Source organism: Myiozetetes cayanensis, unplaced genomic scaffold (assembly GCF_022539395.1).
Source record: "Myiozetetes cayanensis isolate MyiCay16 unplaced genomic scaffold, myiCay2020 scf1, whole genome shotgun sequence".
Lineage (NCBI taxonomy): Eukaryota > Metazoa > Chordata > Aves > Passeriformes > Tyrannidae > Myiozetetes > Myiozetetes cayanensis.
In genome coordinates this window covers 78,891,790-78,907,542 of record NW_026086604.1, presented here as the reverse complement: position 1 = coordinate 78,907,542, position 15,753 = coordinate 78,891,790, and positions in this window count along the sequence as shown.

Here is a 15,753-nt window from a genome sequence, read left to right as displayed (position 1 = left end):
AAACATAACAGAATGAAACCAAAGAAAGTGACTCTTCTATGATTATGAGTGATTATTCTGAGAAACAAAATAAATCAGCTTACACCAGGTGTCATTCTACAGCAGCTGGGCTGCTTGAGGTGCCTGTGTTACCTAACCTTACTTTTACCTGAAGTATAGTGGTGCTCCACTGCACACAGTGAAAACAGACTTGAACAATATACAAACAATTGTCTTTAAAATAGCTTCAGATATTTTCGAGATGTCAAAATAAAATTATGTGCTTAATCAAATTACTCCTACTGTTAACATATGGTCAGAAGTCAGAATTTCCATTACCCATATCCATCTCCTCCAAATGCATTTGTTTTGACCATTTCTGGGGACTGAAACTTTTGGATAGGTGTGATCAATTCTATTTTTCCTTGATATTCCTTCTAAAGAAAAAGTCCTGTGATTTATTCATTGCAAAGTAAGCCTATTAAAGTGTCAAAGGTTGAGAAATGAGAAATACTGGTACACTCATCAAATTGTTTTTAGTCGGAACATCTTGTGTTACAGTTTAAAAAAAAGATTAATTGAAAGGGATTATTTGTAGTGACTACTTTCAGATAGCCTGATTGTAATTTGACTTGCTCGTATAGGGTATTTGGGGATGGGTTGATGGGAAGCTGATTAATAAACACAACTGTCTTGGTGGTAACATGTAGTTTCTTTTAAAAATCATTAGTGTATTAATATTTGGTACCACCACTATTGACAATGATTAGGAAAGAATCTAATATATCTATGATCAAAATAAAATTGATAATACATTTTTATGTAGTGCACATGGACATTATTTTTAGCTCAGTGCTGTATGGAATTGTGTCAGTGTTAATTGACATTACAAAGTGGAAAGTAGCTCTGAACATTCAACAGTAGAACAGTTTTCTGTCAGAGAGCTACCTATCTGCTTTCATTTATAGAGCAGATGAGAAAACAACTTATATTTACTATGTTTGTATCTCTGTGGTAATAACATTTGTCATAAGGTATATTTCAAAAAATTTCTTCGAGAATTTAATTTTTTAGTGGTAAGTACAGAATACGAAGTGCCGGATCAGCCTCAACCTTTCTTGCAGATAAAGAATCAACTGCTGTGAAAAATTTGGTGAAATTGACTGATGAATTTCTGCAAAAGGGCTTCTATACTCCTGACCTTCCTTTCATTAACACCTGTTCTCCAAATCTATGTGGGATTTTTACATCACAGGGAAATTGAAGAGGGCTTGAACTTTTTTTCATTATATGTTTTTAAAATCAACTGGATTCTGACTCAGAAGGCTGAGATATCAATATTCTTCCAGTGAGAATGATTTTGTTTTGTTTTGTATTATAATTAGGAACTTTCATGGATTTTTTTATTTCTAATTGTTGTGCTTTGGCCAGGAACTGAAATTGCTTGTTTTTCTCACCTGTCAATGTATACAGTCTATTTCACAAATACATATACCAGAAAATTCTGGATTGTAGACTAAGAATAGTAATTTCACTGTAAATAAAGTATAATTTCAGAGCTGCTGGTTGCATGAGGGAAACACTGGACCTTCAGAAACAAGTTTCTATTTAAACGTCTAACTTTTAAGAAACAACTAGTTTCTTTTATTAAACCCAAACTGTCAGATACTTGAAAGGAACTGCATGACACAAATATTATCCTGTCAAAGTATCTAATGGAACCCGTAATACTCATCTAGTTTCGCTCTTCCCTGAATTCTTAAGGTTCCCAATAATACCCCTTGGGAATAGAAACTACAAGACCTTTCTTTATGACTGACAAAAACCTATTTGGTAACTCTGATTTTATCTTTTACTGTGTAGAAGATCTCTAGCAGTCTTTCAGGAAGAAATGCAGAACTTCAAGTTTCATTAAGAGGGCAGGTCACTTTTTGTTTTCTCAAGCAAATCCCAGTATCTACAGCATGAAAAAAAAAAAAAAAATAGAAATAAACACTGATGTTGATGCACAGCTCCTTATCCCAAGGATTTTCAGAAACATTCTGCAAAATTATGTTGAAAGAGAATACAAAGTAATAATTCAGTGCTAGTCTTTGTTATAACATCTGTGGTTCATAGCAGTCAAAATATGTTTTTGTAGATAAAATTGACTGTCCCTCTTACCTCTGAGTTACCTTTGTGGATTCCATCAGATCATCTGAACAACCAAAAATAGTTGTTCTGAAGTAGGCACATAGAAATTATTTTCTATTTTATAATCAAAAGAGCAGATGTGAATGAGCAGAAGTTAACTAAGTAATATCAAAACATGGTCGGAAAAATTAGACCACATTATTTTCCCCAAGAAAAAAATAAAATGTAGGTGAAAGTGTTGTCAGCCAGAACTGTAATATTTTCTTTGAACAATAAAAAACCTGAAAGCATAGAAGTTGTCCAGACATGTTATTCTGAGGTCACCATGAGATCTTAATTTGCCACTGGACTTATAGTTTATAATCACTTGGAGGGATTCGAGGCTGGTGTTTGATCATGCTTAGTGTTGGTGAATAAAGGACAGTTTCATTCAGTAATAATTACATTATGTGTATATATAGTAATTTATATGAATGGTTTTTACTGAAGATGAGAAATCTCTAAGCATTGACTTAAAAAACAAATAACCAACCAATCAACAAAAACCAACACACACTAGATAGGAGAACAGAAATAATGTTCTCTAATAGAAACAATTTGATCAGACTGTAACACAATCCATCCAAATACAGTTATAAAATTACAATAACAATTAAAATTAACTGTAAAGTGGTAGAAAGCAAAATGCAGATGTTACAAACTAGACATATAAAGGATGAGTTAACAAAGATCACAAAGCTGGTAAGGACTCCTAGGATGTCAGAATGTTTGGCATCTAGGTGTATTTCTGGAAGTATGTCATTGACTGCAAATCTTGAGAAAGCTATTAAGCTAGATGAAGATGGTATGTTACCAAACCAGATTAAAATATGAGTATCCAATTTATCCAATAATACATTTATTCTAAGTTTTCTGCACCATAATTTCAATAAATCAGTGCTAATATTATTTTAAAAAATCCAAAAAAACCACCAAAACTAAATCAAACCAAAACAACAACAATAAAAACAACATAGAAAAAAAATCACCACAAAATTAAAGAAAAGTTTAAAAAGATCATAGAATCTTAAAATGGTTTGTGGTGGATGGGACCTTAAAGATTATCTAGTTCCAGTCCCCCTGCCACAGGTTGGGAAACCTTCTGCTAGACCAGGTTGCTCAGAGCTCCATCCAACTTGGCCTTGAACACTTCAGGGATGTGACACCTGTGATTTCTCTGGGCAACCTGTTCCAGTGCCTCACCATTCTCACAATGAAGAATTTTTTTCCTACTATCTAGTCTAAATGGACTCTCTACCAGTTTTAAATCATTGTCCCTTCTCCTGTCACTGCATGCCCTTGTAACTAGTCTCTCTCTATCTTTCTTACAGACTAAGCCATTTTATACACAAGGCCTAAATAACAAGCTCACACATGTCAAATATGATAACAGACGACATTTCAAAGCCCACTTATACTATTAAAAAAAATAAACTAGGTGAAAAGATTTAGGGAGTAGGATAGATTAACCTTAGAAAAGATTAGTTTAATTTGTTAAGTGGTCTGTCTAGGTGTAAGAGACTTACAGTGATTTGGGGTTGCCTGATTAAGTTCTGATTAAGACATAATTAAGAAAGACATTGAGGTACTGGAGCGTGTCCAGAGAGGGGCAAAAAGCTGTGACAGGGTTCAGAGTGTGAGTCTTATGACACTGAGGGAGCTGTGGGTCGTTTAGCCTGGAGAAAGGGATTTCTGACTGACCACTAAACCACTAACTAAAGTCACTAAACCACTGACTTCTAGATCATTGACTAATTTAGACAGAGCCAAAGCATTTACTTCTAAGAAATTTTCACAAATTATACACTCTGCCACACCGCCCCAAAAAACCCTTTTAATTTGAGGATTATTCAGTTCTTAATCTTGGAGGTAAATTAATATCTAAATGGAAATCTTGAAGTCACTAAAAAGTCTTACCTTATTTTCTCTACAGATTTAGCTATAGAAATTCACTAAAGAATTTTTCCTGTGGACATATTCCTGTATGGGAAAGAATTCAAGTCATGAGAAGCTAAACCAAAAAGTCAACCATACAGAGATCCCCACTAAGCTGTACTACTCACATAACATGTTTGTTGTGCTTCTTACTGCTGTGTGAGCTCTAGGTATCATAAAAAGTGTAAATCAAAGTAATAATGGTCTAATGAGTGATGAAGTACCCATGTGATGTCTTGATCACCCGATAATAAATCTTCCTGACAATATTTTTGATTCAAAAGGTCAGGAGTAGAGCTTCTTCTATCTAACAAAGTCTTTCTCCAAGATATTAGGAAAAGAGTCACTTTGAAAGTCTGTTGTGGATTTACGAAACCTGAAGTCCTTGAAATATATCGTACTTTTCTGGCATTTATTTCAGAAAGAAAAAAAAAGGTTTTAGTGAAAAAGTTGAAGGGTCCTTATGTGGATTAAAATGTCCTGAAGGGATACTTCATTATGAGTTTAGAATAATTTAATACAATCAATGAATATAAGCAAAAAGAAAAAAAAAAAAAAACAACAAAACAAAGCAACCAACCCAAACCCAACATAAACTCCTAGCAATGACTAGTTATTCAACATGTATCTAAGGCAAAAACATTAAAAAAAATGTGTTAATACAAATCTAGAGAAGGAAAAATGGTGATGGAATATTATTTTGATCAAAGTCTGTGTTGAAATGAGATAAAAATCTTTATTATTATTTTCTGGAATCTTTCATCCAACTAGAAAAATGTTTACTCTGAAACTCTCAGAGGAATCCCACTGGAAACACATGACTATTACCTGATCTATATTCCCAAGGAAGTCATCCCTTTCATACATTCTGAAAATTAATTATGAAATGAAAGTTGATGTATTTTAAAATGGTTGTAACTACAAGCTGCAAAAAAGGTATCTAAAATCCCTCTTTGCATGTATATTCTAGATAAAACTATTTCTGTGAATACAATGAGGGTAAATTGAATTTCAGTTTTGCATCTGGACAGTAAATACTAATATTTTATGAATTATGGCTTGCTCTAGGTACAGCATTGAAAGAAAAAAAGTCTGAAGTGTTAACTGTTGAGAAGGATGTTTTATGAGTACATTCATCCTGTATTTTGGGCTATATGTGGCCTTTAATTCCTGTCCTAATCTGAAGTGTTGCTGTACAGGTAATACACATGCATGTATGAAATTATCCTTTTAAGCAGAATATAAATCAGTCTGTAAAACCCTTTGAGGTGCTTAGGGGTGAAATATATCATAGAAAATTACCACAGTGTTGTGCAAGCATCAGTCCTTCTTTAAATCTTATTCCCATAAACTATCCTTAATAACATCATCTTATGATGAGACTAAAGCATCAGGATGTTTTTTACCTGAGAAGAGGGTGAGATCTCTTTTCAAAATTATTGATTGATTTCAAGCTGAAATGTAGTATGAAATAATGGCAAAATAAGAACATTTTATATTGGGAAATGAAGAAATAAAAGATGCAACATAGTGTACAGAAATAAGAAGAAAATACAGAACAAGACATTGTATATGTTGGATGGAGTATTTTAGATGCCCATTCAAATAATTACCTTACCAGTACATATCAATAAGACTGTAGGAAGGATGGAGGGGACACGGGCTCTATTAACACTCTGAAGAGTACATGTAAATACCTCATCCAGTTTTGAGTCCCCCACAAAGGATAGACACTGATTAACTGAAATGAGTTCAGCAAAAGGCCCCCAAACTGGTTAGATCTGGAGCTCTTTCTCTACATGGAGATACTGAGGGACTGGGGCTTGTTCAGCCTGGAGATGACTTTGAGGAGACCTGACAGCAGCCTGAGCTGCCACCAGAGCTGGGTAGACACCATGGTGCCCGGTGACTACAAGGCACAGCAGGCTTGAGAGCTGAACAAGCGCAGGTTCTGTTCAGACATGAGGAAGTTATCTCCATAGCAAAAACATTTAAGCAAGGTTTCCCAGGGAGGCTGTGCAGCTTTTATCTTTGGAGATTTTCAAAGTCTTACTACATAAAGCCCTGAAAACCTTGGTGTGGATTGAGCCTCAGTCAAGCTTTTAGAAGGAGACTGTACCCGAGACCTTCTGAGGTCCCTTCCCACTGCAAGGGTTCAGTGATAATGGAACAACCAGAATCACAACACAGAACAATGAACTGCTTAGATACCCACATAGCCTCACCAATTCCTTCAAATTCATGACATTTCCTATCAGACTATAAAGTCTATTAGAGCTGTGAGATGGTCTGGGGCAGTTGAGAGCACCTGACTGAGATCAGAGAAGCGAACCCCGAGTGACAGCTGTTGTGGGAGCTATGAATTCATCCATATCCACTCAGACTAGCCTAACCTAGCCATCAAATTTATCTCTCTTGATTCAATGTTCAGATAAATACCTGGGGGTTTACATGTTACATTGTTTCAGTAAAAACTCATTCCATGTTTTTCTCTCTGTATTCCATGTTCATTATATTGTATTTCTCACAGAATTAATGTAAAATACTTTATTTGGATGGAAATTGGACACTCCCTTGGCATCTGACTATTCATTTCACAATTTTCTTCCTTTTCCTCCATTGTATTGTTGGAAAAGTTTTTCTGTCTGTTGTTATCATTATTATTGTGGTTAGTCTGGATTTGATTTTGGCTGTTTAGGTTGTTAAAGTCATCAAATGGACTTGATGATCTCAGGTAGTGTGTTGGTCTTGGTATATGGGTTTATATGGTCTACATTTCTTGTAAGAAGTATTTAGACTTCAAAACTTCTTCATTGCAATAGTTTTTCTTTCAAATTATATTACTTAAACATTATTTAGACTAAACAACTGCTTTTTAAAATTGTTATATTTGTTAAGATTTACACACATTTCTACTCAGCAGTCTGGAAAGATATGTAAGCACAAATCCTAAATGGAACTGACGATACTTAAATTCATTGCTGAATTTGGCCTAGAAGTAAAATATTAATTTCATTTAAATGAGTAATGCTCTGGAGATTGACATTAGCTGGACCTGAATTTTAATGACACTACCCTCCTTATTTCTTCTACTAATGTCAAGTAAAGCAGACAATTGCTTTCTTTATAAATTAATAAAAGCTTTTCATGTGCTTAATGATGCAAAGATTGGCTCACAGTAAAATATACTATGTCACTGGAAAAGATATAAATGATGTTATCAGTCAGTAACAAGCCCTGACAATTTTCTGTTACAGTAATAACTGAAGGTATTGAAACCTAATTAAACTGTTTCTTGATTGAAACTGTCAAAAAGTATGATTATTATTTGTATATGGCAAACTACTGATTTTTTGGAACCTAGACAACATACTGTTTTTCTGAAGGGCTCTGACTTACCCTGGGTTTAAACAGGACAGTAGCACTGAACTATCATATGCTCCACATGTCTGCCTGTGATTATACGATGGCATTGCTATTCCTCTGATCTCCGTGAGGAGATATTGAGAGCCGGTCAGAAGCTAGGTCAGACATGGGGATTTTTTGTTTTAGTCCAAAAAAACACCTAAGCATATCCTTTACTGTCCTCTCTGACAGTGCTTACAGGGCTTTATAGAAAATGTAGTTTATTTGCTTTATCAAGACAATATTGTTATAGTCCTGATGGAGCCACCCCAGGACCTGTTCCCACAGGCTCTTCTATTAATCAAATTCACAGTTGTAATATGATTTAAACTTAAAATAATTAATCTAATTCATCCCAGGATAATTAGTACACGATGTTACTACATTTAATAAACCACATTCTCAAATCAAGGGCTGTATTTTCAGACTTTTTTTTCCAATGCACTTAAAAATATGCTCCTTAGGTAAAAAAAAATTCTAATAAAACTTAGATTAAACTCATAATTATTATTAACAGAATATATTTATGCTTCTTTCTTACCATGCACAGCTAACTAGTAATTCACAAATGAGTAATTATGCATCATTAAGGAATGAGAAGGAAACAGATAAGGTCAAATATTATATATCAACATTTAATATTTTAGATAATAGGAAAAAAAATCTGTAAGAAAAAAGGCAAAAACTACCATTCTGGAGAGGATGTGGTTTTAAACACTTCTATGGAGAAAAATGTCAATGAAAAATGAAAAGTTACTTATGTTTGAGGGTTGGTTGGGACAGGTTTTTTTTTAGTGCTAGGTTCTTGGAGGAGACCTTCAGACAGAACAACTACTTTCTTGAATGTTTTCTATCCTAGAGTGCACTGGCATCAAAATACAGGAGTATGAGTGAACCATCACAGTACCTAAATGAATGGCGAAGTACTCACTGTAGAGGAGTGCTGTACAGTCCCATCTGTACTACTGCAGTACTGCAGTACTATTGCCTTTGTAGCTTTGGTACTCATGTAGCCTATTTCTTGTCTTAAAATGACCTTAGGATTGTCAGCCCTGGAAGACTGAAACAATGTTCTGGGCCATGAACATGACTGGAGGAAGGCCCTAGAGAAGGTTGAGCAGGGTCAGTTCCCCCAGGGCCCTGACGAGTAGAATTAACAATGCATATAAAAATAATTCTGTCCAGTTGTAATAAGTAACAGATTTAACAGTAAAGCTCTGATTCTAAATGAAAAAAATGTGCCAACAGGTAAAGTATGGAGGGAGAAAGTAGAAATCTCTAGGAAAGTAAAAAAAAAAAAGGCAATAGTTGAATTCAGATTAAGAAAACAATTATATAATAACATTTAAAGTCTGGGTCCTAAAATTTGTCTATTGCTTTGTACTGATATTGTTATTCTACCCCAGTTTGCAATTCCTTTCATCTTATGTTTTAAAAGACTGGTGAGATTGTATTCATGATTTGAATTGCAAGATTTTGAAACCTGCATAATATTTGTCGGCATGGCTTGTGGGTGTAATTTCTTTATCTTTGAAAGTCAACTAAAATAACCATAGGAATGGATGAAATTGGTTTGAAATTCTCTGAAGAACATTATTCTACAAGTATCCTGAAACTGCAAGTTTCTGATGCTCAAAACACCAAATACACTTTTTCACAAAACTAGTAATACGGATTCCTGTTCTAGAAAGCCAGGAAACATGGAAATGTGTAAAATGTACCAATTTGTCGATTGTTAACTACATATTTCATGTGTTTAGTAATAGTACGTTTTTCAAGTTAAGTCATAGTTTAAAGAATTTGAGCCACTTAAGTGCAGATACTGCTTGGATGACTCGAGGCATGTAAAAGAAAAAAAAACAGTAAAAATACAGTCATAAACAGTGATGTAAAAGAGAGTTAATGATTTAGAATACATAAATACAATAACTTTATTTCATTTTAATGAAAAATGCACATTTTTACTTTGTAAAATATGTTTAAAAGCAAATCCTAAACAATTTACCATGAAGAATAATGTCCATGCAAGCCATTAATTTTTTTTAAATGGCAAGGGGAAAGAAAATACTGCAATATATATTTGAGGTTTACCATTAAATTTTCACTTGTGGCAGGAAGAAAAAGGGCTTATATTTTCTAACAACAAGGAAAAATCTATATTACTGATTTTTATCTAAACATTCTTTCAAAATACTACTTCTAAAATTTCCTTTGGATTAATAAGGATATCCAACACACAATTTATATAGATTTTTTTGTTTATTTAAATATTTAACTAAAGTTTCAGCATTTGTCTCAGCTATCTGATGAAACAATACACATGTAGGGAAATAACACTTTCCCTTTGTGGAATTCAGTTCAAAACTACCTCAGTACTTTCACAGAAACCCCTGAGCTTCAGCCACCAGGGAAGCACTATTGTCCTAAAATGTTTGTTTAAAATTGTCTAAATGGATACTCCAAGTCTGGTCTGTCTCAGTCATGGATGGATAGGAACAAACGAGGGAGAAAAGAAACACTACATCACTGCTGCAATCCCTCCAGGCCTAGTCTATAATGCAGAAGGTGAATTTCCCTAATAATTAGAGGCAGGTGTTTTGTAAGGTTCAGTCACTTGTCTGTGCTACAGTCAACAGTGGTTAAACACCCCGTCACATTGTAGCCAAACTGAGTAGATTGTGAAATTTGCTGGAGTGCACATGAGCTATATTAATAATATGGGTAGAGTAGACATAGCTGTGTTATAGTTATCTATGTTATAGTTATCTATACACAGATATATAAAGGCTAACATTACATTTGCCTGCCCAGATGTAAGCATTGAAGATCCATCATCATGAAGCTGAGAGAGATTTTATTCTATTTTACCTAAGTATTTGCAATAAAATGTTAATAGTCAGCAAAACACACATTTCGTAATGAAAGCACTATTCCTCATCTTCTATTTAAATATTTTGCAAAGCAAGACCTTAATTAGTTCTCTGTCAAACACCTATATTTGAACCCATCTACAAATATGACCTAAAATAATTTGATTCCATCTTCATAAAATATAATAAAAATATATTGTATTTATAAATAAAAATTATAAAATTATAATATTTTATATTTGAAAAGACCTTTAAGATAGAGTGTGAAATGTGTGACTAACCCCTTTTTATAATTTTAGAAATTGCCTATTTCAAATAAGATTATACTGTTTCTCAAAATGAAAAATAATTTATTTTAAAAATTAAATACCAAAAAAAACTAAAATAAAGCATTTTTTTATATTAATTGCTAAAAGAATTTTTGTTTTTAATTTTCTAAGCTTTATGTTTAGGGGTTTTTTTTGAGACCTAACCAAGGACACATGTGGCCTACTTTAAGTCCTGGAACTATTTTTCAATGAATAAAAAAGTTGAAAATTTCTATGTCAGTCTTGTAAATCATCCATTTTTGTAAAGCATGCATTCATCTATCTTCCCATCTGTATTTCTGAAAGGAACCTCAAGAAATCTCTAAATTCTCCTAAATAGCTAAATGTAATTTTTTTTTTTTTTGGTAGTTGGAATGTCATTTCAGTCAGATCTATTTTGTTATCATGGGCCTTTGACCTAACTAGAAGTCTCCAGTCCTGATTTGTCTTTAAATGTCAAGATTTATACACAAATCTCATTATGCACTAAGAGTCCTTACTCCTTTGAGGTTCTATACAGCTTAGTTGGATGGAAAATAAGATATTGGTGTCTGAAGAAGTTTTTTTCCAAGCAGCCTTATATATTTGAAAACGTTGGTTGATGGTGAAATGCAGTTTAAAGCTTTATGTAGGTTTTGATGAGACAGACTTCTTCATAATATCTAGTATGGGGCTGTGTTTTGGATTTGTGCTGGAAACAAGGTTGGTAAAACAGGGATGTTTTCATTACTGCTGAGCAGTGCTCACATAGAGTCAAGGCCTTTTCTGCTTCTCACTCCACCCCACTAGGGAGTGGCCTGGGGGCACACAAGAAATCAGGATGGGACACAGTTGGGACAACTGACCCCAAACACTCCATATGATGTCATGCTCAGCATATGAAGTTGTGGGGATGATGGTGGTGGGGACTACTGCTCTGGAATTGGCTAGGTATCAATTGGTTGGTGCTGAGGGATTATTTCAATATAAATCACTAGTCTTTCCTTGGCTTTTATTTTTTGTTATTTGTTTTCTATTACTATTGTTGTTATAGTTGCTATTATATTTAATAATAATTATTATGGTAATTATTATTATGATAATAAAAATAATTCAAACTGATTTTATCTCAACCCATGAATTTTCTCACTTTCACACTTCTGATTCTCTCCACTATCCCACCAGGGGAGGTGACTGAGCAAGTGTCTGTGTGGTGCTTACTTGCAGGCTGGGGCTAAACACCAACATTATTAAACAAAATAGAAATTAATGCATTCACACAATTAAAACCATCAATTTAGTTGAAAGGATCTGAAATGTAGCTCTTAGGTTTTTGGTAAATCACTTCTCTCTTCTGAAAATTTTTTGAGCAGGTATCTATTGATCAATTGTATTCCTAAACAGAAACATTGAATTTTGCTCTGCTTTAACATTAGTGAATGAGTGCACATCCAGGGTTTTTTCACTTCTTCTGACATTCTGATCAATGTGAGGGAGAGAACTATTCAAAATTACACTTTTCTAGATCTTATAATTTTCAAGGACTCAATGCTTTGGGCGGTGGTTGTTTCTTGCAAAGTACAAGGTCTTCTTTAGAGATTATATTACAGTCTATATTTAGAGAAAGAAAAAACCATATTGAGATATATTTCTGCTAGCCCACTGCTAAAGATAATAAAGACTGGAGTTCTTTCACTTTTAACCAAAGCAAATCAGTGATATGCACTGTATTAAAGGCAAAAGACACTACCATGGTGCCCGATAATAAAGATCAAGAAAATGCCTCTGGGCACTGTACTCCTAATGTGGTTTCAAAAGTCACAGATTTCTTACACCGTATTTTAAGTATTCATGCTATTTTCATAACAGTGAAAGAATTTTGACAGAACATAAATGATTACAGTAAAAGACAGTTCTGTTTCCTAAAGCATAATAAGAGTTAGTGGAGGTTACCCGGTTGTCACATCTGATTGCAGCAATCCATTTTTTTTAAGCATGTGTATAATTGCCACATGTTCAGAGAGACCCTTGAATTTCAGGATCTCTTTCTATTCTGCTGTTACTTTCCAACTGGTTATTGCCTTGCTTCCTAAGGCAGGCATCTTTCCACCATCTGCACATGCTTCCAGCCCTCTCCTGCAGCTTGGAGGTGCTTTGCTGCCCCATGCCTTTAAAATGTCTAAACCTAAGGTACTCAGAAAACTCTACTTCCCAGTGTGCTCCCCACTTCACTTCATTAGGAAAAAAACAGATACCAGAAAGGCTGGAAAGTCATAGAGGCTTTCCTCTAACATGTAATTGTGAAAACAAGTTTAGGCTGGCATCATATTATGGTTTACTTCTTCATGAAAAGGTGTTGTCTGATATGTGTCTTTTAAAATACAGTCTGCTCACAGGACAACCATAAGTAACATCAGTGATCTATCTAATAAACAATCTGTTCACACACTGTATGCAGTTCCTCCAGCACCTCTAAGTTCATATAAGTTTAAGTACTTATATACTCCAATAATATGCAATTTAAGGTGTTAGGTCTGCAGGTTTAAGAGAATTCAGCTAACTGACAAGGAGGTGGAATGAGACAGATGAGAAACTGCTGGATATGATAAAAAATTATGTGAGATAGAAAATGTTGTGAGAAACTGACCAAAGTTATGGATGGTGCCATGAGAGATAACTGTCACAGGTGTTTAAGAGGAGCTGTGGGAAAAGTGACCCAATTTTACAGATAATTGGAGGAGAGCATTATGAAAATTTTTGGGAGCAGAATCTTGCAAGGCCAGTTCCATATAAAGCTGGCATTACCAAATCAACAATATCATAAATACAAAATTTGTGTACAGTTGCAACAAAACCAGGAATTATGGAGAACAGAGTAAATAGAGCAGGTTTCTTAGCTAAGCAGACTGTGGTGGAGAAAAGAGAGGCAATAGGATGATAAAAATTAAAGTCAGGAAATGAGGAAAATAACAACAAGATGTGTAAGTTGTGTACTGGTCCTGTCTGGGGACACCTGTCTGCAGCCTTGGGTACAACCTCTGCCCCTGGAGCAGTACAAGAAAACAGAACTGTTTTTTCTAACTATGCCACAAGTGCCAAACCCGCTGCCGTGGTCACAAGGGCCAGAGATGATGGAGCAGATTCTTTTTCAGATGAGCAAGGGGAACACATGAATGGACAACTCAAGCATACTGGTATCTTCATTCATGTCAGTGACTGCTGCAGATGTGGTGGCATCAGTAACAGCCCATCACTTCGTAACACAAAGTAGCAATCCCATGTACAAATGTATTGGTTCTGTTAAGGCATAAAGCTTTCTACTAGCTCTTGACAGAGAACAAATCAGGGAGGAAACAAAACATATTTGAGAATAGCAATGGATATAAACTAGTCAGTTCATCGAATACAGTCTTCTGACATGAGCAAACTCCATCACAAAAGTCAGATGCTGAGACAAATAATGCGGGCTACTAAATCATGTGTCAGTACCACTAATAGAGTAACATCGAAGCTTTGCAAATATTTCAGGAAAGGGTAGTTTGAAACTGCTGCCACACTCACAGTCCAGTGCTCTTCCTAAACTCATCACAGCACATTTAGGGAAACAGGACTTTTTTCTTCATATGTGTAGTTCTGGTTTAAAATTACTTTAAAACTACTGCATGGTTCTTCATTATTTCTAGAGCACAGACTAAGCAAAAGCTACATCAGAAGTTTCGCATCACCAGACGCATGATTCATTTATGTTTGGGGTAAGATGTTACCAATCTATTATGAAAGCACATGGAGATTTGAGGAAGGAGTTGTTGTTTTAAAGAATTTTTTTTGATCAACAAACTTGAAATCTCCTCTTATTTATTTTATAGCTCCTCAAACTTTTCCACTCTCCAGAAATATATAAAGACCCAATCTGTATATTTCAACACATACACAGGCAGTGAGAAATGAAATCTGAATACAGTTGTGGTTTTTTTGGAGGGAATTTCCCTGTTTGCTAGGTGGATTTAAATCCAAGTAAAATAAGCAAAATAATTACAATATCAGAAGATATAGTGTCCATATTTGTGTCCTTCCATAGTAGTTTACCAGCACTGTATATGTTTCAACTATCAAATATTTATCTCAAAATTTTTATTGCATCTCCTCTAGGAAAATTACTAGACTCAGTTTTAATTTTTCAGCATAACAGGTAAAAAGTTGGGCCATATTGTTTTGCTATTTGGAATGGATTATATCTGTCTATTAAATTTATAGTTTTGTCTCTGACAGTTTTGTTTCTGTGATTTTTTTTTTCCAACTTACAAACAACACAAGAATATAAACCTCATAAATATTGCTTATGGGAAGGGTATCCATAAAGACGTGCCAGGACATTTACAGACAGTTTTTTCTGCTGACCCTGAAAGTAAACTTGATTGAGACATAAAACATCCTATAATGTATTTGTTGAAGAGCCTCACATTGATCTATTTGCTCAGTTCTACAACTGCTTTTGAAATACACACTGCAGTAAGAGCCAAATGTCATTTAATAGAACAAATCCTATGTGTGTGTCTGTCTGTGTGTACACATTCACACACACAAAGCAATAGGGAGATTAACTACAGAATTCTGAGATTAATAACGATTTTTTTTCAGAAACTTCATGGTTTTAAAGCAATACTAATGAGTGCCATTAAAAAGAGCTCATTAAGCAAATCTACAAGTGTGAGTAACCATGACAAAACATGTAAAGTAAGCATGTAAAAAAAGATTTTTTCAGCTTCTGATGGAATAGTACAATGTAGAAGATGCTGAGAAGACAAGAAAAAAAAAAAGAGACAAGCAATAAGAAGAATCATAGAAATGTAGAATAGTTTCTGTTAGAAAAGACTTCTAAGATAGTCAAGTCCAACCAGTAACTCAGGACTACCAAGTTCGCCACTAAACCATGTCCCTATGAGCAACATCTACATGTCTCTTAAGTATGTCCAGGGATGATGACTTCACCCCTTCCCTGGGCAGCCTGTTCCAGTGCTTGACAACCCTTTCATTGAAGAAATTTTTCCTAATATTCAAATATCCACATATTTATCCAATCTATCCTAATATATCCAATTTATCTT